The sequence below is a fragment of the Bos indicus genome, chromosome 8 (assembly GCF_029378745.1).
Source record: "Bos indicus isolate NIAB-ARS_2022 breed Sahiwal x Tharparkar chromosome 8, NIAB-ARS_B.indTharparkar_mat_pri_1.0, whole genome shotgun sequence".
In the NCBI taxonomy this organism is placed as follows: Eukaryota; Metazoa; Chordata; class Mammalia; order Artiodactyla; family Bovidae; genus Bos; species Bos indicus.
The window spans coordinates 66,791,796-66,819,550 of NC_091767.1; the positions used below are offsets into that span (position 1 = coordinate 66,791,796).

Sequence of the window (27,755 nt, forward strand, 5' to 3'; positions counted from 1 at the left end):
AGGTTTTTCTCTTTCATCACTTTAAGTATGTCCTTAAATGCAATGTTCTAAGTTGGACTGCATCCAGGAATAGAAGAGTACACTAGTGGAAAAACTGAAGGAATTCAAATAAAGTCTGTGGACTGCATCCAGGAATAGAAGAGTACACTAGTGGAAAAACTGAAGGAATTCAAATAAAGTCTGTATTTTAGTTAACAGTATTGTATTATTGACATCTTAGTTTTGGCCAAAATGTACATAGTCATTAACATTTGGAAAAACTGGATGAATGATATAAGGCTACCCTTGGTCAGTCAGTTCAGTTCAGTTGCTCAGTCATGTCTGACTCTTTGTGACCCCATGAACCACAGCCCTGTCCATCTCCAACTCCCGGAGTCCACCCAAACCCATGTCCATTGTGTCAGTGATGCTATCCAACCATCTCATGCTCTGTCATCCCCTTCTCCTCCTGCCCTCAATCTTTCCCAGCATCAGGGTCTTTCCAAATGAGTCAGCTCTTCACTACACTTGGTACCATCTTCATAATTTTCCTGTAAATACAAATGTATTCTAAAATTTAAAAGTCTTTAAAAAATGGTTTAGCACCAGAGAAGAGGATGGACTTCCTATGAAAAGGAACAACATATGTAAAGACTAGAAGGAAATGAAAATGTGTCTTGTTCATATAACCATGAGGAAAATGCTTTGTTGGAATAGAGAATGCATAAGAAATAGGTGTGGTATTTGAGATGATGGAGAGTTTTGAAGGCTAGACTGAGTAGAATGTGGCTGAGAAGATCAAACACTATACTCTGGTGAAGACAGAAAGCAAGTTCGGGCCTGGCCAAGGAGTGAGATTTCTCCAGGTATCATAAATCTCTCAAGACAACTTCCTCTTCATCACTCAGCTCACCCTTCCAAAGATACCTGTTCTCTATCATGTGCCAGGCTCCGACTGGGCAAGGGGACAGAAGGACAAAGCCTTGTCCCCTAGAGCTACAACATCTTGGCAGGGCCACAATCAGGCCTGAGTCAAAGTGACCAGGATGGGAGTTTTCCTGGTGGTCCAGTGGTTAAGAATCTGTCTGCCAGTGCAGGGGACACAGGTTTGATTTTTGGTCGGGGAAGATCCCCTATGCCATGGAGAAACTAAGCCCATGAGCTGCAAATACTGAAGCCTGAGCACCTAGAGCCATGCTCTGCAACAAAGAAGCCACTGCACCACCCACAAAGAGTAATCTTCACTCACCGCAACTAGAGAAAGCCTGAGAGCAGCAATGAAGACATAGTGCAGGCATAAATACATAATTTAAAAAATAAAATAAAATAGCAAAAATAAACATAGTGTCTGTCATCTTTATTTGTAAAGAAAGTAACCGGGATGATGGTGTGTGTGTTAGCATGGGAGACAGTGGGGTGAGGAGCCAGGCTGCTGCTCCCTCCCTCCCAGGGAGGACTTCCCAGGGGAGGTGACGCCTGCACTGAGACATGAAGGATGAGCAGGAATTGGACAGGCATACAAGGAGAGGGTTCCTGAGAAGGAAATACTACGATGTACAAAGAATGGGGTTTGATGTTGACTTGAGGAACTATAAGCAGTTTGCAGAAGACTCTCACTATGGTTCCAAGAGAGAAAATGACCCAGTCTCCCTTGATAAAGTAGAATGACACAAAATGTATTGAATATTTTGTACAGGCTAAGAACAAAATCTCACATTAATCACCTGAAACAATGCATTTTAATATTAGGTAAGCATTAGGGAAATGATCTGAATTTCACTGACTAAAAGAAAAAAAAATTCAAGCAATTGAAAAACATAAAAGAATTTAAAGCAAAACACTTCGCACATGGAAACTGACTCCCACAGGGGAAGAAAAAAAGAGATGGTAAGTCAGCAGTATTTGAGGAAAATTTGCAACTTTGCTTAAATATAAGTGCTTCATTGTTGTTTTTCAGTTGTTCAGTTGTGACCAGCTCTGTGACCCCATGGACTGCAGCATGCCAGGCATCCCTGTCCTTCACTATTTCCTGCAGTTAGCTCAAAGTGCTTCATGGTGGGGTGTTTTTTGCTAAGTGACTTCTACCTAAATATAAGTTAATAAAAGTTGGAGAAGCTATCTAAGGTAAGAGTCCTTGAGCAGCTTGAATTTAAAATAATAATAAATGCAAAACTCAAACCTTGTTTTTAGATAAAGACCCCAGAAAAAATACTAACTGGGTTTCACTATGATTATTGACCAGAAAACCATGTCCATGCCACCTTGGAGTCCTTCCCCGGACAGCCCTTCAGCCTCCCAGCTTGTGCTGAATCAGGCTCAAGCATACAGCAGTCACAGTGAGAAGCACTCAGATTCAATACAGCACACATACCTACACACATCCCAGAGCACAGACAAATCCAAAACAAGCCAGTAATTAAGTCTGGAGAGTCAAGCGATCATCATCTGAGGTTCATAAGCATCTGGCAAGCACATTGCCAGTGACAGTGCATCCAACAACAGCTGTCACTTGCTATAATCAGTTTGGCATTATCTTTAAATCTCTAAGAACACTGAGTGACCAATGCAACCTTCTGTGACAGATCGCAAGAGACAAGCCCATGATATTTTGATGGGAAGAAATATCACTCTTTACATTGAAGTTATTGTTCTTGTTCAGTTGCTAAGTCGTGTCTGACTCTTTGTGACCCCATGGACTGCAGCACGCCAAGCTCCTCTGTCATCCACTGTCTCCCAGAGTTTGCTCAGATTCATGTCCATTGAGTTGGTGATGGACAACTCAACACCAATTGAGTTGGTGATGAGTTGAGTTATCTAACCATCTGTCACCCCTTCTCCTTTTGCCTTCAATCTTTCCCAGTGTCAAGTTCTTCTCCAATGAGTCAGCCACACATCAGGTGGCAAAAATATTGGAGCTTCAGCTTTAGCATCAGTCCTTCCAATAAATATTGAGGGTTGATTTCCTTTAGGATTGACTGGTTTTTACATTGAATAGCAGTGGCTGTTAGCACTCAAAAAATCTTGCTTATCCTTCAGTTTGAGGAAGAGACACTGGACAAAGAAAAGGCTTTCCCCAAACTGTCTTTGTCCAGTACTCTTGCCTGGGAAATCCCATGGATGGAGGAGCCTGATAGGCTACAGTTCATGGGGTCGCGAAGAGTCGGACTCGACTGAGCGACTTCACTTTCACTTTTCACTTTCATGCACTGGAGAAGGAAATGGCAACCCACTCCAGTATTGTTGCCTGGAGAATCCCAGGGACAGGAGCCTGGTGGGCTGCCGTCTATGGGCTTGCACAGAGTCGGACACGACTGACGTGACTTAGCAGCAGCAGCAAACTGTCTGTCAATTCTACACATTTTGTCCCTCACCAGCCCAGCCCTCAGCCCCTCTTGGAGGAGTTAATTTTTCATTCCATTCTCCACAGCCACAGGACAGATGACTTTCCAGCACCACCTAACATAGGCGATGACCACTCACTACCACGGTTTAATGGGAACTTTCTGTACCCTGTGTCTAAGGTTATGTTAGACAGTGCACATGATATATACAGCAAGCCACTTTAAGCACATGGGGATGTCTGCTTGAGTGAGATATGCTGAATGATTCAGTCCCAGTGTTAGAGTAAGGCTGTCCTGGGGCTGTTGACCATGCCCATTCCAAACTCTTCAGATCCTCTGGGATCGCACAATGCCTCCAACGCTAGTGTCTTCCTAGTCCTAGTCCCAAACATGTTGCCCAGTCCTCCTGGTATGAGTCCCTAAATACCTGTTGATCTTTATACACTATCAGATCCTTTGTGGTACTTCTGTCAGATTTTAGAGGTGCAAACTGTTCTTCAGAACACAAATGCATTGCTAAAAGGGAGGTTAGCATGGAGTAAACATTACACGTCAGAAAAAACTTTCAACATTAGATACAGCCATGGAGGCTCAGGAGCAGAGAACAACTGCAATGAGCTGCATTTATACTCAAGCCAAGTCTGCAATGGCTTGCACACTTATTTTCATTGGCTGAAACAAAAAGACAGCAGTAAGAAAGAGGGGGGATTATATTTTTTTTTCTTTACATAAAGAACCCAGATGAATGAGTGACCCCTTGGAAAAGAAGCACCAGGAATATCAAGTCATTTGGTCACTTATATGGTTACAGACTGAAATATGGGCAAGAAATACACTTTAACTGTGTAATCTCCAGAGAGTTGGGAGTTGCTTGTTAGAAAATAGCAATACCAGTGACCACATGTTTGATGTTCAGAGCCTGGCATGGGTGAGGGCACAGGGCAAGTCTCATGTCTTTACTTATTAAATCTAGAAGGAAACTACTGACACAAGGCGGGGTATCAATTTATGCAATTTAAAGTTTCTGTGCCACATGAACCCCAATGTCCATGGCAGCACTGTTTATAATAGCTAGGACCTGGAGGCAACCTAGATGTCCATCAACAGATGAATGGATAAAGAAGATGTGGTACATATATACAATGTAATATTACTCGGCCATAAAAAGGAACGCATCTGAGCCAGTTCCAATGAGGTGGATGAACCCAGGGCCTATTATACAGACTGAAGTCAGAAAGAGAAAAACAAATCTGGTATATTAACACATATATGTGGAATCTAGAGAGATGGTACTGATGAACCTATCTGCAGGGCAGCAATGGAGACGCAGACTTAGAGAACAGACTTATGGACGTGGGGGTGGGGGAGCAAGGAGCGGGTGGGATGTATGGAGAGCAACATGGACACATATATTACCGTATGTAAAATAGATAGCCAATGGGAATTTGCCGTGTGATTCGGGGAACTCAAACCAGGGCTCTGTAACAACCTAGAGGGGTAGCATGGGGAAGGAGGTGGAAGGGAGGTTCAAGAGGGAGGGGACATAGGTATACCTATAGCTGATTCATGTTGATGTTTGGCAGAAACCAACACAATATTGTAGAGTAATCATCCTTCAGTTAAAAATAAATAAATTTAATTATTAAAAAAGTTATAAAGTTTCTGTGCCAAGAACTGTGGTTTCCTGTGAAGTGAAAGTGTGCTATGGACATGTTCCTCCTGTGGAATATCAAAACAATTGAAAGGCAAATCAATAAAAAACATTTAAATTATAATTTGGATCAAATTATCTGAAGATCTATAACCACAGCTTTCTCAAATAATTTAAACATGCACACGGTGGTTATAGGAATGGGCTTTGGGGTTGAGTAGACATTCTTAAATTCATGTTACATATGCATGAGCTGGGTAAATGGGTAATATGAGGTTAATGGATTAATAAGGTTGCCTTAGACTTGTTCTGAAGATTAGGTGGCTCAGTGGTAAAGAATCTGCCTGCAAGTGCAGGAGATGCTAGAGACTGGTTCAGTCCTCGGGCTGGGAAGATCCCCTGAATAAGGAAGTGGCAACCCACTCCAGTATTCCTCCATGAAAGGTCCCATGCACAGAGGAGCCTGATGGGCTACAGTCCATAGGGTTGCAAAGAGTCATACATGATTGAGGACACACACATACACACACAGACTTGTTCTGAACATTAAAGAACATAGCTTGCAGTATTCTGGAATATAGAAAGCACTAAATAAATATCGGTAATTATTGTTCTGGAAAGCATTCTCTCAATTAAAATACATTGAACCTAACTCTGATCTAAAATGGGTAGATTAAAATAAAATGTAAAAATCTGAGAAAATCTGTAAAAATAAATTCCTCAAAGTTTTATTTTTACAAGGTAAAGAGAAACCCAAGAACTGTGTCCTATTTTGCAGAGTAACCATTTGAAGCTTTGCTTATGCAAACATAGACAGGAAATCAATAAGTTTATTTACAAGGAATAAATATGTTACTATTTAGAAATACAGAAAGAGGATATATCAAAATTAAAGTTAGCTAAATTGTGAGGTTCTTATTTCCCCTAAAAATAGGTTCTTATTTTTTGGCAATCTAGCCATCATAGGTTATCTTTTAAATTGTTATTGATCAGTGTATCAGTGTATCTTTATGTGATCATAAATATAAGCTCCTTGCTTGAGAGTTCTAGGAGCAGAAAAAAAATACATAATTAAAATGTTAGAAGCAGCTGTCAATACAAATTCTAACCAAAATTAATATAAAATTTCTCTAAAGCTAAAATCTGTCAGTGAACATAACCCTACATCCAAAAGTCCACTTAAGCATAAGTTGTGCAATATTTCATCTAGTGTTGTTTTTAATGTAAGGTTCACAGGCAATTGTATTTGTTCAGCAGCCAGAGGGTCTCTTTCCAAAACAACTCTGCACTCTTTTTGGAGGCCAGCACACCATTCAGCCTCCTTAGTGGACTTGTACTTTCTCTCACCACAAGGAAGCAGAACAGAAAGAGAGAGCTCTGGGTTTCACAAGGGACCTTTCTATATTCTTTTAAATATTGTTTCATTGTTCAGTAAATCTTTTTGCATCTTTTGAGTTTTGGAGCCCTCTTCTGGACATTTTTGTTTCACAATCGCGACTTCTCTAAACCCTTAACTAAGCACACGGTGGCTGACATGTTGTACACAAAATGGAATCAAAAACACAATTTCTGACCGTTAAGGGCAATACTATTTCTAATGCCTTAGGAAAACTTGCTTGTTTTTCCAACTAAATAACTATGCAAAACAGGAGTCAGTTATTTCCTAAGCTTGAGCCTATTTTTCACGGAGGTCCAGAAAGTTTGCATTCCCTCTGCAGTTAGAGAAGGTCTTATGCATTTAAAAACAAGGGCATATAGGACTTCCCTGGTGGCCCAGTGGTTAAGACTTCATCTTCCACTGCAAGAGGCACAGGTTCGATCCCTGGTCGGTGAGCCAAGTCCCACGTGCCTGGTGCCAAAACACCAAAACATAATGTAACAAATTAACTAAAGACTTTTAAAATGGTCCACATCAAAAAAATCTTAAAAACAAAACAAGGATATCTGACATTAAAGTATGCTGCTAACTTGCAGCCCAGGACTCTGAGTACCAACTATTAGCTCAGGTCTCTGTGGATAAGTACTCTGCTGAGCAAAGGGGCTGCAAAATCAATGTATCCACACAACCCTAGGTGCTGCTCACTAGGGACATGAAGTCTGATGATGCAAATCAGGCCATGGAGAAATCCAAGTTCACCAGAGCCCTTGAGCCTGTGCAAGACCCCTGTAGACACTATCATTCTTACTCCATCACTCCATCATTCTTACCCAGGACCTTCCCAGAGTGCTCAAGCGAAGACAGGCATCATGTAACTAGTGGGAAGTTGCTGTATAACACAGGGAGCTCAAGCCAGTGCTCCATTATGATATAGAGGGTAGGGAGGAAGGTTCAAGAGAGACAGAATAATTGTATGCTTATGGTGTACATTGCTGTACAGCAGAAACCAACACACTGTAAAGCAATTATCCTCCAACTGAAAATGAATTAAAAAAAAATACCATTATCTCTTGTTATGATAGGTACCATATATGGAATGCTACGGTAAAGAGGCTTTTGAGGAAATGACTGGGGGTAGGGGTGCATCTTGTCCCCAGGTCAGGGTACTAGATTCTCCTTCAGGCTCTCCTACCACCTGAGTGCTAGACGTAGGCTGTATCTAAGCTTCACGTTTAACATAAGAGAATTGGGTCATAGGTGGTTCCTGATGTTGCTGCTGGCTCCTGCTGTGTACAGGATGCTCAAGCAGATGATTGAGATGAAATCAACTGTAACAAATGTTTGTCCAGTCTTCCCATCACTCCTAGCAACTGGACACATCTGTGTGAACAAACTAAAGGCAAAAGAGGCCAACAGAGGACATCTCACTGCATGATGAAAGTGCTCATCATCAAGCTGTTAGAATGATTCTAAAAGTTTGGCCTAAGGGTTGTGGGAGAAGCAGTAAGCCTTGTTAACAGGTTGAGAAAGAGCCCAGGTTGCACTTAAGTTCTTCTGATTTGGGCAGATATTCTCAGACATAGAAGTGGAGTGGTGGGAGGGAGTGTTAATATCAACACCACATCTTTATTAACAGCCTCATTGCTCTTGTCAATGCTATTTGCTAACAGGTTAATTCTTTTTGCAATGTTATTTTCTAACAGGTTATTTTATTCTGACAACACGGTGAATTTTGATAAAACATAGTCTTTTACACCCATGAGGATCTTTAATTCTTCAAAAATGAAGTAGAAAGACAGTTTAGTAATGCCAGTTTGAGACAGCATGCTGGAGTACCAAGCTCAAAGCAATTCCTTAAGAAAAGAATAAATTGAATATGTTTCTCTCTACTGTTCATTTTTTAACATCACAAAAACTTTCACCTAAAGATAACCAAACATTTTTTATTGTAATCTTATTCTATATTTACCCCATTCTGCTTAAGGGAAAGAGTAGATCAAGCATTGGAAATGCTTCTCAACCTGAGACATATTTATCTCTTCACTGTGCGCTTTCAACTCACCAGTCCTTAAGCATGAATCCAAGACCTTCAAAAAATACAAGGAACACCTTTGCAGATTTTCCATAATGCAGGATCCATATAGGTAATTCTTGCACAAGTAAGAAGAAAGCTACATGAATTTCAAGTGCTGGAAATGAAACATGTCACACATTTATTATCATCTCATTCTATATATGTTAATTATATTTAAACATCAATCACATAATTTTGACAGAAATTGATTCTAAAATGATTAGGGGTACCCCTTAACTTAAATAATTGTTTCTGTGCAACATAGTTTGTGGTTGTGATGTTAAGTCTTATAGGACAAAGGGTCTATGGTGGTAGTTTGTCTTATTGCTGTTTAGGAGCAGAATGTATTTAAAGTGGGTCTCATATAAATTTAGCCATGAGGAAATTCAATAGAATATACCCCAGGACAAGATTGAAAACAATTTTTAATTAAGTCTGATTCTTGACTGGTGTCTGTTTTAACGATGCCTGATACAGGGCAACAGATGTGGAGGCACTGCAGTTGAGCAAGATGGTGGTGCCATACATGGGACTTAATAAATACTGGATGAGGAGCAGGAAGGCAATGTTGACATATTTATTGCTTTTGCCTTGGGAAACTAAAAATACATAAATTACTTCGAAAAAAAATTAGGACAGCCTTTAAAAACATGACAGAAGTCCCAAAAGCCAAAAAAATAAAAATGATAAATCTTACTGTATAAAACTAAATACTTCTTCATGGTCAAAAACAAGAGTTTGGAAGGTCCTCTGGCTATTAAGCATCAGGGTCTGGGATGGGTAGGAGGATGAGCATTTTTTGAGAAAGAGGCTGAGGGAATATATATAAAATAACATTTCCTTAAAGAACCTAGGAATTTTCTTTGAAATTTCATATTTTGAATTCTTGTAAAAGTTCTTTATTGCGATGTCTTGCTTTTACATACCTAATGCTAAGTCCTAAGGAGGTTTGTTGGAGGAATGTTCCACCCCTCTCCACTACTTTGCTTTTTGTCCCACATATAAAAGTTCCCAAGTTCTCTTTTTTCTGTACTTGTATATGTATTGTGCAAAGTCATATCTGGAAGATGTATGTTTTGCATCTCCTGAATCAGTCCATCCTAAAGGAGATCAGTCTTGGGTGTTCATTGGAAGGACTGATGCTGAAGCTGAAACTCCCATACTTTGGCCATCTCATGCAAAGAGTTGACTCATTGGAAAAGACCCTAATGCTGGGAGGGATAGGGGGCAGGAGGAGAAGGGGACAACAGAGGATGAGATGGCTGGATGGCATCACCGACGTGATGGACATGAGTTTGGGTAAACTCCGGGAGTTGGTGATGGACAGGGAGGTCTGGCGTGCTGTGATTCATGGGGTCGCAAAGAGTCGGACATGACTGAGCAACTGAACTGAACTGAAACATTTGCTTGATAACTTTATTTTGCCATGTGGCTGTATTGTTTACTTTTGAAAAACATGCATGTTTTCCTCTCTTTTTTCTTTAATTTGGTAAAACTGCTGTTAAGTCTTCTCATAAAAACAGCTTTCATTTTTATTAAGCTTTCCTATTGTTTCTTTCATTTCTTTTTCATTTATTTTTGTTCTGATCTTTATAATTTTTTTCCTTCTGCTAATTTTGGGTGGGAAGTCTTTTACTGTATTGCTGTGCTCCATATTTTAGTAACTTTCACTATCTTAATCCTAAGAAATATTTTTTGTCCTTTGTGTTGAAAAGGTATACCAAGAAAGGAGATCTCAATTTTCCCCCTACTTTGCACAAATTTTCTGCACACAATTTTCAGAATACAGTAAAATAAGCATCTGTCTTTCAATTTTAAATTTTCTTTGTGATATATGCTGTTTTTGCTTTAAAAAAGTAGTCAATTCAAAAAGTGTGTAACTTAAACCCTAAGTACCTTATTATTCATGCTTTTAAGTAAATTAGTATATTTCTTATGTATTCTTACATTGTTTTCACACTGAACAAGAGTAATCGTGTATTCCTTAACATTTCTAATCCCCAGTCCACATTTAAATTTCCCAAACTTTCCCCAGTCCTCTGTACCAGGTGCTGTTTTTCCAGCTGCCATCTGACTGAGAGCAAACATTGTGCTGGATTGCCAAGGTCAAATTTCATCCAAAACACCCAGAGGTTACAAAAGAATAGAGGTAAAAAGGCAGTCACTGACAAGTCCAAACGTCTGTGTGTGCTAAGTTGCTTCAGCTGGGTCTGAGTCTTTGGACCCTATAGACTCTAGCCCACCAGGCTCCTGTGTCCATGGGGTTCTCCAGGCAAGAATACTGGAGTGGGTTGCCATGCCCTTCTCCAGGGGATCTTCCCAACCCAGGGATTGAGCCCCGGTCTCTTGTGTCTCCTACAATGGCAAGTGATTTTTTTAAAGATTTATTCCCTGGTGGCTCAGATGGTAGAGAATCTGCCTGCAATGTAGGAGAAGACCTGGGTTCAATCCCTGGGTTAGGAAGATGCCCTGGAGGAGGAAATGGCAACCCACTCTGGCATTCTTGCCTGGAGAATCCCATGGACAAAGGAGCCTGGTGGGCTACAGTCCATGGGGTCACAAAGAATCCACACGACTGAGAGACTAACATTTTCATTTATTTTAACTGAAGGATAATTACTTTACAATGGGCTCCCCTGATAGCTCAGTTGTAAATAATCCGCCTGCACTGCAGGAGACCCCAGTTGGATTCCTGGGTAGGGAAGATCCACTGGAGAAGGGACAGGATACCCACTCCAGTATTCTTGGGCTTCCCTTGTGGCTCAACTGGTCAAAAATCTGCCTTCTATGCAGGAAACCTGGGTTCCATTCCTGGTTTGGGAAGATCCCCTGGAGAAGAGAAAGGCTACCTAACTCCAGTATTCTGGTCTTGTATAATCCATGGGGTCACAAAGAGTCGGACAAGACTGAGGGACTTTCACTTTCACTTTTGCTTACTTTACAATATTGTGATGGCTTCTTGGCAGGTGACTCTACCACTAGCGCCACCTGGAAAGCCAATTCCAAATATCTAAAAGAGAAATGCTGCCAGTCACATGGAGGGGAGGGCGTAGAGGATAACGGGAAATGTAGTCTTGAGTCCAGATGATCATCGCTCAGCACTCTGGGAACTGGTCCTCTGGGCTCCTAAAGCAAATGTGCCTTCTCAGCCCTTCTCCTTCCTTCTGACAGCTGGGTTCTCGGGATGACGGTTTGGAAGTTTAAGCCTTACGCAGATGCAAAGCACGCAGGCCAGCGTGAGAACAGTGAGGGGTTGAGCCTCAGGGTGTCTGGGGGACTAGTATGGAGATGTGAACCTTTGCTGGAGTGGACCAGATTGGCGGTCCGGAACCTGGTGGTGGAACATGCAGCCTTTGGGCGCGCTCCAGCACCTATGGTCTCTGTGGGAAGGTGGGGCTGAACGCGGTCCGGAGCAAGCGCTTGTTTGGATGGGTGCTCTGGGAGATCCTGTTCCTGACCCTGCCTGCAGCCCCAGCGGGAAAAATGCCTGCCTACCAACTTGAGAGGGGAAAGCGCGTTTGTATAGCGTTGACAAAAAATATGCCAGAGAGAGCTGTGAAAATTAATAAAAAGGAATCCTTATTTACAATGGAATCGGGAAGCCTGAAGGAAGAACTCTCACTCAAGTACCACTCATTTTTAGTCTGTGTAACCAGCACAATAAGGGAGATAAGTTATTTTGATTAGGGAACACAGTTCCCACATAGAAATTTCATCTTGTGCTTTTAAGAAAAGGGAGGAAAATTTCTCCTTATCCAGCAACAGTCCCAGCCAATAAGTCTGAATTCTAGGTCTCCTTTAATGAACTCGTGTAAAACAATCTTCCTAATTTCCTTCTAAAAGCTTATAAAAGCTGACCTCTCTTTTGCGCTCCAGACTTTCCTATACTTTTAAAGCTTGCATGCCACAAGCTGTAGTTCCTCTGCCATTCCTAAATAAACCCATTTTGTTGGTAAAATAACTAGCTGTTTTATTTCTAGGTTGACAGTGCAGGCAGTGGGTGTGCAGTGGAGGCCACACTCCACAAAGACACAGCAAACTCCAACTCTGTCACCTGTAACTGGAGGTAAGAAAATCTGGATAAGAGGTCACTTGTCTGAAAATGAGGACATTAATAACGACTACTAAATGGCATTCCTCTGAGAGTTAGGTAACTGTTTAGCCAAGTGCCAGATGAAGATATCAGCACACCCTTTGTTCCTGTGAGAAATCTCAGTTTCAGGTTGGTGAGATGAAAGCCTGAGGCGGCCAATGATTTGGCCACAACCCTAGTCCCTTTTACTTGCTTTCTATGGATTTTCTAACTCAATGGGTAAAACATTACTATGATAGTGGATAAAAATGGAGCCTGAGTCTGTTTTCTACTGTTATAATTTTAATGAAAGAGCAGTGCTTTATCTTTTTATATGCTTTAATCATCTGTTGCTGCTGCTACTGCTAAGTCGCTTCAGTCGTGTCCGACTCTGTGCGACCCCATAGACAGCAGCCCACTAGGCTCCTCTGTCCCTGGGATTCACCAGGCAAGAACATTGGAGTGGGTTGCCATTTCCTTCTCCAATGCATGAAAGGGAAAAGTGAACGTGAAGTCGTTCAGTTGTGTCCAACTCTTAGCGACCCCATGGACTGCAGCCTACCAGGCTCCTCCGTCCATGGGATTTTCCAGGCAAGAGTACTGGAGTGGGTTGCCATTGCCTAATCCAATCATCTGTTAGTTTTTCTATTTTTTTAACTGATAGAAAAAAATTTAGAAATCTATAGATTTATGTCCCTATAATCATTTCAGTAACTTGTATGGAAAGTTTCTGTTGGTTCTACACAATTATTCCTTTTTTTTTTTTTTTCCCAACAGCCAAAGGGTCTTATTCCTATAAGAAACCTGCTTCCCATTTGGGGTGATGAGATTTTGTGAAAGTGAATCTGGGAGCTGTAAGGCAGGACAGATCTCTTAACCTTAATACTCTTTCTTTCCACCCAGCTGAATCTTCACAAGTGTCCAAGAAGGACACTATACAAACACAAGTAAGCTTTTTATTCATTCTCCACTTTGTGTTTTGATGGATTTATAAAGTTTATAAAGAGTCTATACATTCAGAAAAGTAGAAATAGATATACATCAAGTTAAGCTTTAGGAAAAACATACAGTCTTTTATTATTAATTCTGATTTTTACTGTTAGGATGTTAGTAAGCATCCTTTAAGTATAAATATAGTATCTCCTATTATAGTTTACTAAAATGTTATTTTAGTGATGAATATGCAATATTATGTTCTGGTTGTCCCAAATGTGAAACCAGAATTTCAAGGTCTGAAGGTGAGCGTGGATTTTGTGCTGACAGTGTACATTAAAAACTGTGATTTGAGGCAGGGATCCTCACAGGAGGTGAACAGTGGGAAGGCAAGTGAAGCTTCATCTGTGTTTATAGTCACTCCCCATTGCTTGTGTTACCACCTGAGCTTCCTGTCAGACCAGCGGTGGCATTAGATTCTCATAGGAGGTTGAACCCTACTGTGAACTGTGCACGTGAGGAATCTAGGTTGTTCACTCCTTATGAGAATAAAATGCCTGATGATCTGAGGTGGAGCTGAGGTGGTAATGCTAGTGCTGGGGAGCAGCTGCAAATACAGATTATTGTTAGCAGAGAGATTTGACTGCACAGGGACCATAATAAATCAGCTGCTTGTAGACTCATATCAAAACCCTATCAGTGAGTGGCAAGTGACAAGCTGCAGCTGATGGCAGGCTTTAAGTCAGAATCCGACACATTTTAGTTCATGCATGGCCCATCCATTATTTTATTTACCACTTCTGTCTGTGTGTCTTTCCCACACTGTACAGTTACAGTTTTGGTAAGCCCAGAAACTAACCCTAGCCAAAATGAGTAAAAAACAAACATCACTGGGGAGCTTCTTTCAAAGGGGGAAGACCCAATGATGAGACAGCAGAAGACTCTAAGACAGCCAACAAAAAGAAAGCTGCATTTAAAAGAAAATACCAGGAGTCCTACGGGTTAAAATTAATTATGAGTTCATTGCAACAGATGATTAGATGATTCACATTCTCCAAGACTGCTTTCTTTTAGTATAATATGTCTTAACTGGTGCCAGGAGCCAGCATGGGAGTTCCCACCCATGACAAGGTCATGCGGGAGAGGCCTGACGGGCAAGGCGGGTCAGGGCTCGAGGGGCCCCCCGGACCTGCCTGAGCGTCTACCCCAAAACCAGAATCTGTTTTACTATTTTACGTCTTTCACCAACTCCTCTGACATTTACGGGGGGCTATTCCCCGACCACCTTTCTCTGTAAGAAAATCAACTTAGAGCTCTAGTTAATAAGTCTCTGGGGTATAATAGGTGTGTTCCAATTCAAATCCCTCAGAAAGCTTTCTAACTTGCCTAACAGGTTTCCGGACTCTTACAGCTATGCATGTGATTGTTCACAGCCTCCCAACCACTAGAGGCACGAGAAGCTTAAGATATTCTAACAATGCAGAGCTTCTCGGGGAGTTAGAAATTATTAAAATAGAACTAGTAGAGGATTTCTTTGTTGAGCTAATGCTTGCTGCCAAGTTTCCATATCCCATACCCACTGTGTCCCCAGGAGTGTATTGATTAATATAGTTGGTATATAGAAATATAAGTAGTAGCTTTGATGTTAATCAACCTTAGACCCTTGAGTTAATAAATTCTTCCCTTGATTATCCCCCACTGCACCTTTGCCCTATAGGAATGCAACTCTATCTAGTGCCTTCAGGGAGTGGCACCAAACTTTAAGAAAAATCAGCTTTGGAGAAAATAAGTTGTTCTGGTTGACTAACCTTTATCAGAAGAAGAATGTTAGCAGGTCTCCTGACCAGAAGATGATGTAAACCACTTAAAGCCTTTGCATATGATAAGTTTGCAGAAAGAAAGCCTGGTTTCTATAAGGGTCAAGGATTGCTGACCTTGCATGACTTTGCACCCCCTATTATCTTCTATGTACAACTTAGGGTATAAAAGCTCCTTTTGAAAATAAAGCTACAGAGCTTGCTCATCAGGCTTGGTCTCCCCGTGTCATTCTTGTTTCCGTTTCTCTCCTATTCTTCTCTGTTCTTCCTTCAGGATGAATAACTGGAGCGTGAGGGCCCTCTGAGACCACTTACTTGCCCGGGCTTCTAAGACCCACTCGAGAAGGTACCTAAGGTAGGGCACCTTCTGCTATTCGAGCGGGTGCCTGTGGCCTCCATGGTCAGTGCAAACCTGGTGTCACAGGTTTTATTGGCTTTCTGAGTAAACCAGTTAGATCAAGCCTCTGTTCTCTCCCTTTTATCTATCCTCTTTTTGCCGACGCCATCATCCTGAGGGAATCCCTGGATCCAACCGGGACTAGACCCTGGTAGACTGGCTATACAGTGAAGTCATGAAACCTTCAAAACTGCTTCCCCACGTGGAAACCAAGCACCTGCATTAAAAGATAAGCCTTTGGAGTTTTTCAAAGGAAAAAAAAAAAGGGAACACAAAGAACAGAAGCACTTATAGAAGGCCACCACTTCATCAAACGTGTCTGCACTGAGAGCATCATTCTTACTGGCTAACCACATCACCAAAGCTAAGAAGCCCTTTACTCTTGGCGAAGAGTTGATCCTGCCTGCTGCTAAGGACATTTGTCGTGAACTTTTAGGAGAGGCTGCAGTTCAAATGGTGGCACATATTCCTCTTTTGGCTGGCACCATAACTAGATGAATTGATGAAATAGCATAGGATTTGAGGCAAAAATGTTAGAAAGGATTAATAAGTCACCATGGTACACAATCCAGGTTAACAAGTCTACCAATGTTGCTAACAAGGCAACAGTGCTTGTTTTTGTGCAATATATTTTCCAGGAGGATGTGCCTAAGGATATGTTATGTGCACTTTTGTTGCCAACCAACACCACAGCTGCAGAACTATTCAAGTCACTGAATTATTATACATCAGGAAAACTAAATTGGTCATTTTGTGTGAGTTTATGTGAAGAAAGCTGAGCGCCAAAGAATTGATGCTTTTGAACTGTGGTGTTGGAGAAGACTCTTGAGAGTCCCTTGGACTGCAAGGAGATCCAACCGTTCCATTCTAAAGGAGATCATCCCTGGGTGTTCTTTGGAAGGAATGATGCTAAAGCTGAAACTCCAGTACTTTGGCCACCTCATGTGAAGAGTTGACTCATTGGTAAAGACTCTGATGCTGGGAGGGATTGGGAGCAGGAGGAGAAGGGGACGACAGAGGATGAGATGGCTGGATGGCATCACCAACTCGATGGACGTGAGTCTGGGTGAACTCCGGGAGTTGGTGATGGACAGGGAGGCCTGGCGTGCTGCGATTCATGGGGTCACAAAGAGTCAGACACGACTGAGCGACTGAACTGACTGAACTGACTGATGCACAAACAGAGCAGCTGCCATGACTGAATGGCTTTCTTGTTTCACCACTTGAGTCAAAAAGATCACTTCTGAATGTGAACCTACGCACTGTGTCATCCATACAGAAATGCTGGCTAGCCAAAGAATGTCACCTGAACTTAGCAACATTTTGCAGATGTGACTAAAATTATCGACCACATTGAAGTACATGCCCCTAACTTACATCTGTTTGTGCAGCTCTATAAAGAGATGGATGCAGAACACACACATCTTCTCTTGAGATGGCTTTCTAGAGGCAGATCACTGGCCAGGGTTTTTGAATTACAAGAGCCGTTCCAGAGATTTCTTTTAGAAAAACAGTCACCACTGGCAGCACATTTCAGTGACACAGAATGGGTTGCAAAACTTGCTCACTTGTGTGACATATTCAACCTGCTCAGTGAACTCAATCTGTCACTTCAGGGAGAATGACAACTGTGTTCAAGTTGGCAGATAAAGTGACTGCATTAAAAGCAAAACTGGAATTATGGGGGAAATGAGTGTACATTGGGATTTTTTTGACGTGTTTCAAACATTAGTAGAGATTTTGAAAGAAACTTAGCAAGGACCTTCTTTCTCACAACTCATTGATAATCACCTATCTCAGCTTTCAAATCAGTTTGAGCATTACTTCCCAACCACAAAAGACCCCTAAACTGGGAAGGGATGGATCCATGACCCATTTGTGAATAAGCCAGGTGAATCAACTTTGTCTGTGCTAGAAGAGGATCAACTGCTTAAAATTGCAAGTGGCAGTGGCTGTAAAAGTATGTCTGAGACAACTTCAAATCTCCATTCATTCTGGATAAAGTCAAGGCAGAATATTCTGAAATTGCCACTAAAGCATTGAAAAGCCTGCTCCCATTTCCAACATCTTGTCTTTGTGAAGCAGGTTTTCTGTGGTGACAGCAACCAAAAAAAGATTACAGAGTAGACTGGACATAAGGAACAAACTTCTGGTGTCACTGTCATCCATTACCCCTAAATGGGACTGATAGTTGCAAGAAAACAAGTTCAGGACTCCCACTGATTCTGCATTATGGTGAGTTGTATAATTCTTTCATTATATACCACAATGTAATAATAGAAATAAAGTGCACAGTGAATGTAATGTTCTTAAATCATCCCAAAACTATTCCCCCCACCCCAGTCCATGGAAAATTGTCTTCCATGAAACTGGTCCCTGGTGCCAAAATAGGTTGGGGACCTCTGAGACATATACCCAACATTTTGGGCCTTCTGCTTATGCACATCTGTCATTCTAAAATATTGAGGGGAAGGGACAAGAGATTCTGCTCCTGCTAGAATCCCCATTCCTATCTACCTGTATCCTCTGTAATTTTCACTGTCAGTTTATCATACCCTTCAATTTTTTTTATTTATGAAGAATCAATTAAATATGAATTTATTTTCTACCCATTCTTTGCAACACTTATACTATATATTCTTACTGTAAACTTTGTGTTTTCTTTTCCATAAATATAACCCAGACACTTTGTATTGATATTCAGTGAGCATCATTTTTTTTAACAGCTATATAGCAAGACATCATCTAAAGGCATGATAGGTTACTTAATCAGCCTTGTACTGAAAGACATTTGAGTTGTTTATAATTTTATATATTCCAGTGGGTGAAACTATGGGTTAAAATTGTCAGAGGTTAAATTTTCACTTTGTTAAATATTGTATAATTGTCCTCCATAGTGTTTGTTATATTTGTATTACTGCATGCAAAGTGTTTATTCATAATTGAGATGATCACCTAATATGATCATCACCTAATATGTTCCATGCACTGTTGTAGTTACTGGGTGAACACAAACAGTAGACAAAAATCTCTTCCTTCATTTGCTTATATTCAGGTGATAGGAGATAAACAATAAACTTAAAAGACTTAATGCTATTTGATAATTGATTTGGAAGAAATAAAACTAAAAATGTGTTGGGAAAGATCAAATTTAATTTTAAATAAGACCGTCATATAGGCTTCCCTGAGAAAATATTTGAAAGTTGTCAAAAATACTTTGACAGTTGTGAGGGAAGACTTTCAGGCATCCAGAGAATACTTCAAGCTGAGGAAACTGCAGTTCAAGTACTGTGAGGCAGGCTGGTGCCAGAGGTGACCTACAAACAGCAGGAACAACAAGCAGGCCAGCCTGGCTGGGGAAGAGTTGAAAAAGTAAAGGAGCACAGATGGTGCAGGGCATTGAAGGCCATCACAGTTCTCACTTTGCATAATACTTTGGAGATTCACCCATGTTGTTGCATCATTTTTCCAGTGAGTAGATTTATTTATTAACTAGTTAATGGACATTTGTGTTGTTCCCAGCTTATTGTTATAAACTTCCCTCTCAGAACTGCTACAGTAGCTCACATAAGGTTTGGTAAGTTCTGCTCTATTTTTTAATCTCAAATATTCTTGGATTTTTCTTTTGATATTTTAGTTGACACATTGGTTATTCAAAGTGTGTTTAATATTTACAATTGTAGATTTTCCAGCTTTCAAGTTACTGATTTCTAATTTTATACCACTGCAGTCAGAAAAAAATTACTTGTTACTGATACTAATCCAAACATGGATCCACTTGCATGATGCCAATCTGCAAGTGTGGCACGGGAGTGTGGTAGAGGAATGTACACTGTTCATTGCATGATATCCAGTGTGAAGCCAAACAAGAATGGGCAGATCATCCTCAAAAAAGATTCAGCTCTACCAAGCCTGGAATGAGCCTGAGTTGTTTTGCTAATATAGCTGCATGGCAGTGAAATCTGAACAAGTAGTAAGAACTACTAATTCATTGTTTTGCTTTGGGTCCATGCAATATTGTACCAAATCATAAACATAACGTATTGAAAACAATAGATAATTGCAATTGGTTTTTGTGAGACCCCTGAAGGCCTCTGCTTTTGAGGCTCTATTTGTAGCAGTAAAATGCCTCAATGATTAGCAAAATATTAAAATAATGCATCTCAGCCAAACTTCCACTTGCAGCTCCCTGATTTCAAAGGGTCTTGGCACATGTTGGTGGTTTCTGATCTAAGACAAAGTATATTCTCTCACAGCATTTACAGAGGTACCATAATTACAGCCCAAATTTGGCCTCTACAGATGCCTTGCTATAACACAGCTTTCAATGGGATTCATATCATTATTTAGGTGTGTTACTATATTATATACTTTTCTTTCAATAAACTGTAGATTTGTGAGTAGTCATTGTGGGCTCTGTGTAATTTCTTTAGAATTTGAACCCATGTTACATGACACATTTAGTATAGCTACCTGTCAAACACACACACACACACACACACACACACACACATACTACATGGAAAAGAAAAACATCAGTCTCTTAAATATAATTATAAATTTAACCTCTCTGTGTGCATGTTGTTGCTGTGATGTCCAACTCTTTGCGACCCTATGGACTCTCTAGCCCACCAGGCCCCTGTCCAGGGATTCTCCAGGCGGCAAGAATACTGGAGTGGATTGACATGCCCTTCTCCAGGGGATCTTCCTGACACAGGGATTGAACCCATCTCTCTTACGTCTCCTGCATTGGCGGGTGGATTGTTTACCACTAGTGCCACCTGGGAAGCCCTTACCCTCTCTGTTGCTCTTCAATTTTATCTTGTAGATACAAGTATTCATCTCATCTGACCTTACTACAGCCTGAAAAACTCTTTTTTATTGCAGTTTTAAGTAGCAAGAGTTTCATTAAGTAAAGCCAAAGTACAGACCTGAGAAAGGATGAGTGGTTTGTATGGAAACCAGCAGCAGCCTGGTTTTCATTTTTATATGGCATATCTGCTGTAACAAAATCTCTCAGTTGTCATTTTTCTAACCTCATTTTTGCGATACAGTCCCTTGATACAGAATTCTGGGTTAACTTTTTTGTGATGAGAAAGATGTCATCCACCAGGTTTTTTCCAATGTATAATAAGGTCTCTATATTCCCTCCAGAAGCTTTATTAAAAAATAATCTGTTGTAATTTGTCATGCCAACTCAGCCTATTGATACCTTCCTTTGTTTCCTGCCAAGAATGCCTGGGCAAGTACATTTAATGTGTTGACAAAGTGAACTCCACAGACCTCTCCCACCATCAGCACTGGGGATGATTTTATGATTGCGCCAGCCCTTTTGATTTTAATTATGATTATAGGACACAACACAGCAAGAAACCATCAGGCAACTTTGAAGTACAAGGTTTTTTACTCACAGGTCCTTGCAAATACATGGCACATGGGGGCCACTCATTGAGTTGTGTGGAGAATGGGAGGAAGGGCACACATGGGGATCTCTGTTAATTAAAATTAGGAGGGTGTGGTGTCAATAGTTTCATGGGTTCACAATTTTATGGTGAATATAAATGATAGGAGTTGGAATTAAGGCATGGGAAAGCACTCCAGTGGGTCAGTTATAAAGTTACCCAGAAAAATCTTTTCCTTTATATATATGTTACTTTGGATGCTAAGGGTCTTAGTTGCAGAACACAGGAACTTCAATCTTCATTGTAGCATATGAACTCTTAGTTGCAGCATCTGAAATCTAATTCCCCAACCAGTAATACAACCTGGGCCCCCTGCTTTGGGGGAATGGGGTCCTGGCCACTGAATCACTAGTGAAGTACCCATCCAGTACTTTCTAAAAGGGAAATTCTATGGGCAGGGCAGTCTGTTTCCTCCATTAGTAATTTTGCTAATAGCTCTGTCACACCACTGGCAATACCTTTGAGATGTATGTCTTTAAAATTGATGCCAGGGCAATCAGAAGCTTTGTGTAGGCACTTATACTACAATCCACCCTATGATGCCAAGGAATCAGATTTAATGGTGAGGACATTAACAGTCTTGGTAGCAAATAAGCTAAGTCAGGGGTAGATACCAAGAAAGTATGCATCTGATTTTGATTATGATAACAAATCTGATAATTACAGTTGTCGGAAATTCAAACTGAAAAGGTACAGCCACGAAAATGCATCATTACTCTTGGAGGCCTAGGGAATCTGTTGAAAGGTGTGGATAAAATTATGGAATATTTTATTGTTTTGGACCATGTAAGTCTGAACTTGTCTTAAACTAGTGATGAACATGCAACAAGTGGTCCCAAGGAGGGAAAAAACTGCTTTTCCTTGGCCAGAAGACAATCTAGGGCTGGGTGGCTATCCAAAACCACTGGAGCAACAAACACACGGGGCTGTTGCACAAGGGAGAGGGTTTCATGGAAACTTTGTGTATGTTTGGTTAAGACTGACAAAGTTGTATATTGGCCCAAACTACCCAATTTTAGGTGAACAGAGCCAGTACTCTCATGCCCAATTCAGTCAGAATAGAATGCCAAAACCCAATGAAATGAAAATGGTTTTTTGTCAGTGGTAGACCAGCAGAAAAGATGTCCTTTTTATTATAGGGGACTGGAATGCAAAAGTAGGAAGCCAAGAAACACCTGGAGTAACAGGCAAATTTGGCCTTGGAATACAGAATGAAGCAGGGCAAAGACTAATAGAGTTTTGCCAAGAAAATGCACTGGTCATAGCAAACACCCTCTTCCAACAACACAAGAGAAGACTCTACACATGGACATCACCAGATGGTCAACACCGAAATCAGATTGATTATCTTCTTTGCAGCCAAAGATGGAGAAGCTCTATACAGTCAACAAAAACAAGACCAGGAGCTGACTGGCTCAGATCATGAACTCCTTATTTCCAAATTCAGACTTAAATTGAAGAAAGTAGGGAAAACCACTAGACCATTCAGGTAAGACCTAAATCAAATCCCTTATGATTATACAGTGGAAGTGAGAAATAGATTTAAGGGACTACATCTGATAGACAGAGTGCCTGATGAACTATGGACTGAGGTTCGTGACATTGTACAGGAGACAGGGATCAAGACCATCCACATAGAAAAGAAATGCAAAAAAGCAAGAGGGCTGTCTGGGGAGGCCTTACAAATAGCTGTGAAAAGAAGCGAAGCGAAAAGCAAAAGAGAAAAGGAAAGATATAAGCATCTGAATGCAGAGTTCCAAAGGATAGCAAGAAGAGATAAGAAAGCCTCCTTCAGCAATCCATGCAAAGAAATAGAGGAAAACAACATAATGGGAAAGACTAGAGATCTCTTCAGGAAAATTAGAGATACCAAGGGAACATTTCATGCAAAGATGGGCTCGATAAAGGACAGAAATGGTAGGAACCTGACAGAAGAAGAAGATATTAAGAAGAGGTGGCAAGAATACACAGAAGAACTGTACAAAAAAGATCTTCACAACCAAGATAATCATGATGGTATGATCACTCACCTAGAGCCAGACATCCTGGAATGTGAAGTCAAGTGGGACTTAGAAAGCATCACTATGAACAAAGCTAGTGGAGGTGATGGAATTCCAGTTGAGCTATTCCAAATCCTGAAAGATGATGCTGTGAAAGTGCTGCACTCAATATGCCAGCAAATTTGGAAAACTCAGCAGTGGCCCCAGGACTGGAAAAGGTCAGTTTTCATTCCAATCCCAAAGAAAGGCAATGCCAAAGAATGCTCAAAATACCACACAATTGCACTCATCTCACACACTAATAAAGTAATGCTCAAAATTCTCCAAACCAGGCTTCAGTAATACGTGAACCATTAACTGCCTGATGTTCAAGCTGGTTTTAGAAAAGGCAGAGGAACCAGAGACCAAATTACCAACATCCACTGGATCATCGAAAAAGCAAAAGAGTTCCAGAAAAACACCTATTTGCTTTATTGTCTATGCCAAAGCCTTTGACTGTGTGGATCACAATTAACTGTGGAGAATTCTGAAAGAGATGGGAATACCAGATCACCTGACCTGCCTCTTGAGAAATTTGTATGCAGGTCAGGAAGCAACAGTTAGAACTGGACATGGAACAACAGACTGGTTCCAAATAGGAAAAGGAGTACGTCAAGGCTGTATATTGTCACCCTGCTTATTTAACTTCTATGCAGAGTACATCATGAGAAACGCTGGGCTGGAAGAAGCACAAGCTGGAATCAAGATCGCCGGGATAAATATCAATACCCTCAGATATGCAGATGACACCACCCTCATGGAAGAAAGTGATGAGGAACAAAAAAGCCTCTTGATGAAGGTGAAAGAGAAGAGTGAAAAAGTTGGCTTAAAACTCAACATTCAGAAAACGAAGATCATGGCATCTGGTCCCATAACTTCATGGGAAATAGATGGGGAAACAGTGTCAGACTTTATTTTTGGGGGCTCCAAAATCACTGCAGATGGTGACTGCAGCCATGAAATTAAAAGATGCTTACTCCTTGGAAGGAAAGTTATGACCAAAGTAGATAGCATATTGAAAAGCAGAGACATTACTTTGCCAACAAAGGTCCGTCTAGTCAAGGCTATGGTTTTTCCAGTGGTCATGTATGGATGTGAGAGTTGGACTGTGAAGAAAGCTGAGCACCAAAGAATTGTAGCTTTTGACCTGTGGTGTTGGAGAAGACTCTTGAGAGTCCCTTGGACTGCAAGGAGATCCAACCAGTCCATTCTGAAGGAGATCAGCCCTGGGATTTCTTTGGAAGGAATGATGCTAAAGCTGAAACTCCAGTACTTTGGCCACCTCATGCGAAGAGTTGACTCATTGGAAAAGACTCTGACCCTGCGAAGGATTGGGGGCAGGAGGAAAAGGGACGACAGAGAATGAGATGGCTGGATGGCATCACTGGCATGATGGATGTAGGTCTGTGTGAACTCCAGGAGTTGGTGATGGACAGGGAGGCCTGGCGTGCTGCGATTCATGGGTTCGCAAAGAGTCTGACACGACTGAGCGACTGAACTGAACTGAGACAAGCAGATTAGGAAACAGGTGCCATGTATCCCAAGGTTCACATCTCCAGAGGCAGGAAGAGGGATACAAGGGTGCACTTGGTAGGTAGCCCAGGGCCAGTGAATCAGAAGCCTGAGGTAGAGTCATGGACTGTGTGGGATTCTCACACTGTGGGATTACAGTACAATCTAAAGGTGACCATTCTTACTGTAAAATATTCACTGGGCCTACAGTGAAACCTGGATTTCATGTCTGTCTGTGCTGAGTTTCAGTGGCATGGTTAAACGGGTACATGACCAAGATTTGTGTCTGGGCAAAGACTTACCAAGGAGGTTTGAAGGTTAACCTCAAAAGGATCCTTTAAGAGCTACTGGGGTAGAAAATGGGTGCAGCATGTAGCTGAAGGGTGGCCAGGTAAAAGACATCATTTGTTAAGTGGAGTTGACTGAAATTGAATATGTCAGCAGGGTAACCACTTAAGGTAGAGTATCAGTTCAATTCAGTTCAGTCCACAGTCCAGTCACTCAGTCATGTCCCAACTCTTTGCAATCCCGACTGCAGCACACCAGGCTTCCCTGTCGATCACCAACTCCCAAAGCTTACTCACATCCATCAAGTCAGTGATGCCATCCAACCATCTCAACCTCTGCTGTCCCCTTCTCCTTCTGCTTTCAATCTTTCCCAGCATCAGGGTCTTTTCCAATGAGTCAGTTCTTCACATCAGGTGGCCAAAGTATTGGAGTTTCAACTTCAGCATCAGTCCTTCCAATGAATATTCAGGACTGATTTCCTTTAGGATCAACTGGCTGGATCTCCTTGCAGTCCAAGGGACTCTCAAGAGTCTTCTCCAACACCACAGTTCAAAAGCATCAATTCTTTGGCGCTCAGTTTTCTTTATAGTCCAACTCTCACATCCATATAGGTAAAGTATAAGAGACTGTATGAGATTGAAAAGTCAAACAAGAAGCCTAGAAATTTCTGACTTCAAAGTATGGGCAGCCCACTTAGCTACTGGGTATAAATGTTGGTAGTATTTGCAAACCATCTTGCCAGTGATGTGGAAAGTGTAGGGGAAGTATAGTGGATGAGGTTGTGAATATAAGCAGTAGTCCTGGTAGGGAATGGTGGTGGCCAGCAGGCTTCATGGTTGGGAATTCTCATGTAACCACAGTAAACTGGAAGGTCCCGGGGAGCAGGTGAAAGCAGGGAGTCTGAATAAGTAGTACTTCTTGGCAGGAAAGTTATCTGCTTCTGACAAGAGACTGTAAGTACAGTCTGACAGGCATATTCGTATTAGGTAAGCTGTGCTATCAAGCCATGCCCAGAAAGTTTCTACATGGGTTTTAAGTTTATGAAGGAGTTACTGAATCTCCTCAGGAGCTTCAGAAGGCAATAGCACAGATGTCCACAATACTTAAGAGTTGTTCATTAATTTTTTTTGCAACACTGTATTAGGGATTAGAGCCATTGCTTTGTCAAAGGGCCCAGCAGTAAGGCCAGGTAAGAACCAAAGGGCTGGATATATATGAAAACAGCCAATATGCAACAAGTTTGTACTGTGCTGTGCTGAATAGGTCATGTCCGACTTTTTGTGACCGCCATGGACTGTAGCCTGCCAGGCTCCTCTGTCCATGGAATTTTCCTGGCAAGAATACTGGAGTGTGTTGCCATTTCCTACTCCTGGGGATCTTTCCCACTCACCAAGTTTATTGCACACAATACAGGTTAATCACAGCAGTGAACATTCAAAGGGGATAATGAACCACACCAAGGAGAAGTTGAAGAAAGAAATGTTTCAGCACCAGCAGCAGTCTCTGGTCGAGTAATGAGTCTATAGAGACAAGCAGGAGTGGGAAGTCGCCTCTTGCTCCCACACTTAATCTAGAAGCATCAGTCTGAACAGCTGTGAGTATGATAGAGAGGGGTCATCTAGCAAAGCACCTGCAAGTTGCTGAGTTGAGTGGTCTCATTTGAAGGAGTCTGCCACCAGGGCATAATGGTTACACCCCAAGGGGTCACCACATCTCTTATTAGCTGCTCCTTTTGACTCACTGAAGTCTTTTCTTGGATCTGGTCAAACAAATTCCCTATCTAAAATTTAAAAAAAAAAAAAAAAAAAACAGTATAGTTAATTTATAATGTTGTTTTATTTTCTGGTGCACAGCAGTAATTCAATTATATAAACACACACACACACACACATATATATATATACACACACATACACATAAATACAAGAGAAAGAAAAACAAAACCCAAAGTCAGCAGAAGGGAAAAAAATCATAAAGATCAGAGCAGAAATAAATGAAACAGAAACAAGAAACAGCAAAGATCAATAAAATTGAAAGCTGGTCTTTTGAGAAGGTAAAATTGATAAACCTTTAGCTGAAATCATTAAGCAAAATAAAGGGGGGATTCAAATCAATAAATAAAATTAGAAACCAAAAAGGAAAAATTACAACTGACATCCCAGACATACAGAAGATCCTAAGAGACGACTAATATAAGGAACTATATGTGAATAAGGGAAAAAGCAATGGCACCCCACTCCAGTACTGTTGCCCAGAAAATCCCATGGATGGAGGAACCTGGTAGGCTGCAGTCCATGAGGTCGCTAAGAGTCAGACACGACTGAGAGACTTCACTTTCACTTTCCACTTTCATGCATTGGAGAAGGAAATGGCAACCCACTCCAGTGTTCTTGCCTGGAGAATCACATGGACGGAGAAGCCTGGTAGGCTGCAGTCCATGGGGTCGCAGAGAGTCGAACACGACTGAAGCGACTTGGCAGCATATGTGAATAAGATGCACAACCTGGTAAGAAATGGAGAAGTAATTGGAAAGATTCAACCTTCCAAGACTAAACCAGGAAGATATTAGCAGACCAGGAACAAATAATGAAATAGAAACTGTAATCTTCCAAGAAACAGAAATCCAGTGAAAATGGCATCACAGGTGATTTCTATCAAACATTTAGACAAGAGCTAACACCTATCCTGCTCAAACTCTTTCAAAAAGTTGCATAGGGAGGAACACTACCAAACTTCTTCTATAAGGTCACCATCACCCTGATACAAAAATCAAACCAAAAAAAAATTCAAGTTATAGACCAATATCAATGAT

At 41.2% G+C, this 27,755-nt stretch overlaps 1 long non-coding RNA gene across 1 annotated transcript; it reads right to left on the reverse strand.

Annotated features, from left to right (window-relative positions):
- Window positions 1-294: 294 nt before the first annotated feature.
- Window positions 295-26,724, reverse strand: LOC139184583 (uncharacterized). Its single transcript, XR_011568123.1, has 3 exons — window positions 26,574-26,724; window positions 8,412-8,538; window positions 295-6,820 (listed from the first exon to the last, which is right to left on the reverse strand). It is a non-coding gene; the product is annotated as an uncharacterized lncRNA (long non-coding RNA).
- Between the last annotated feature and the right edge of the window lie 1,031 nt (window positions 26,725-27,755).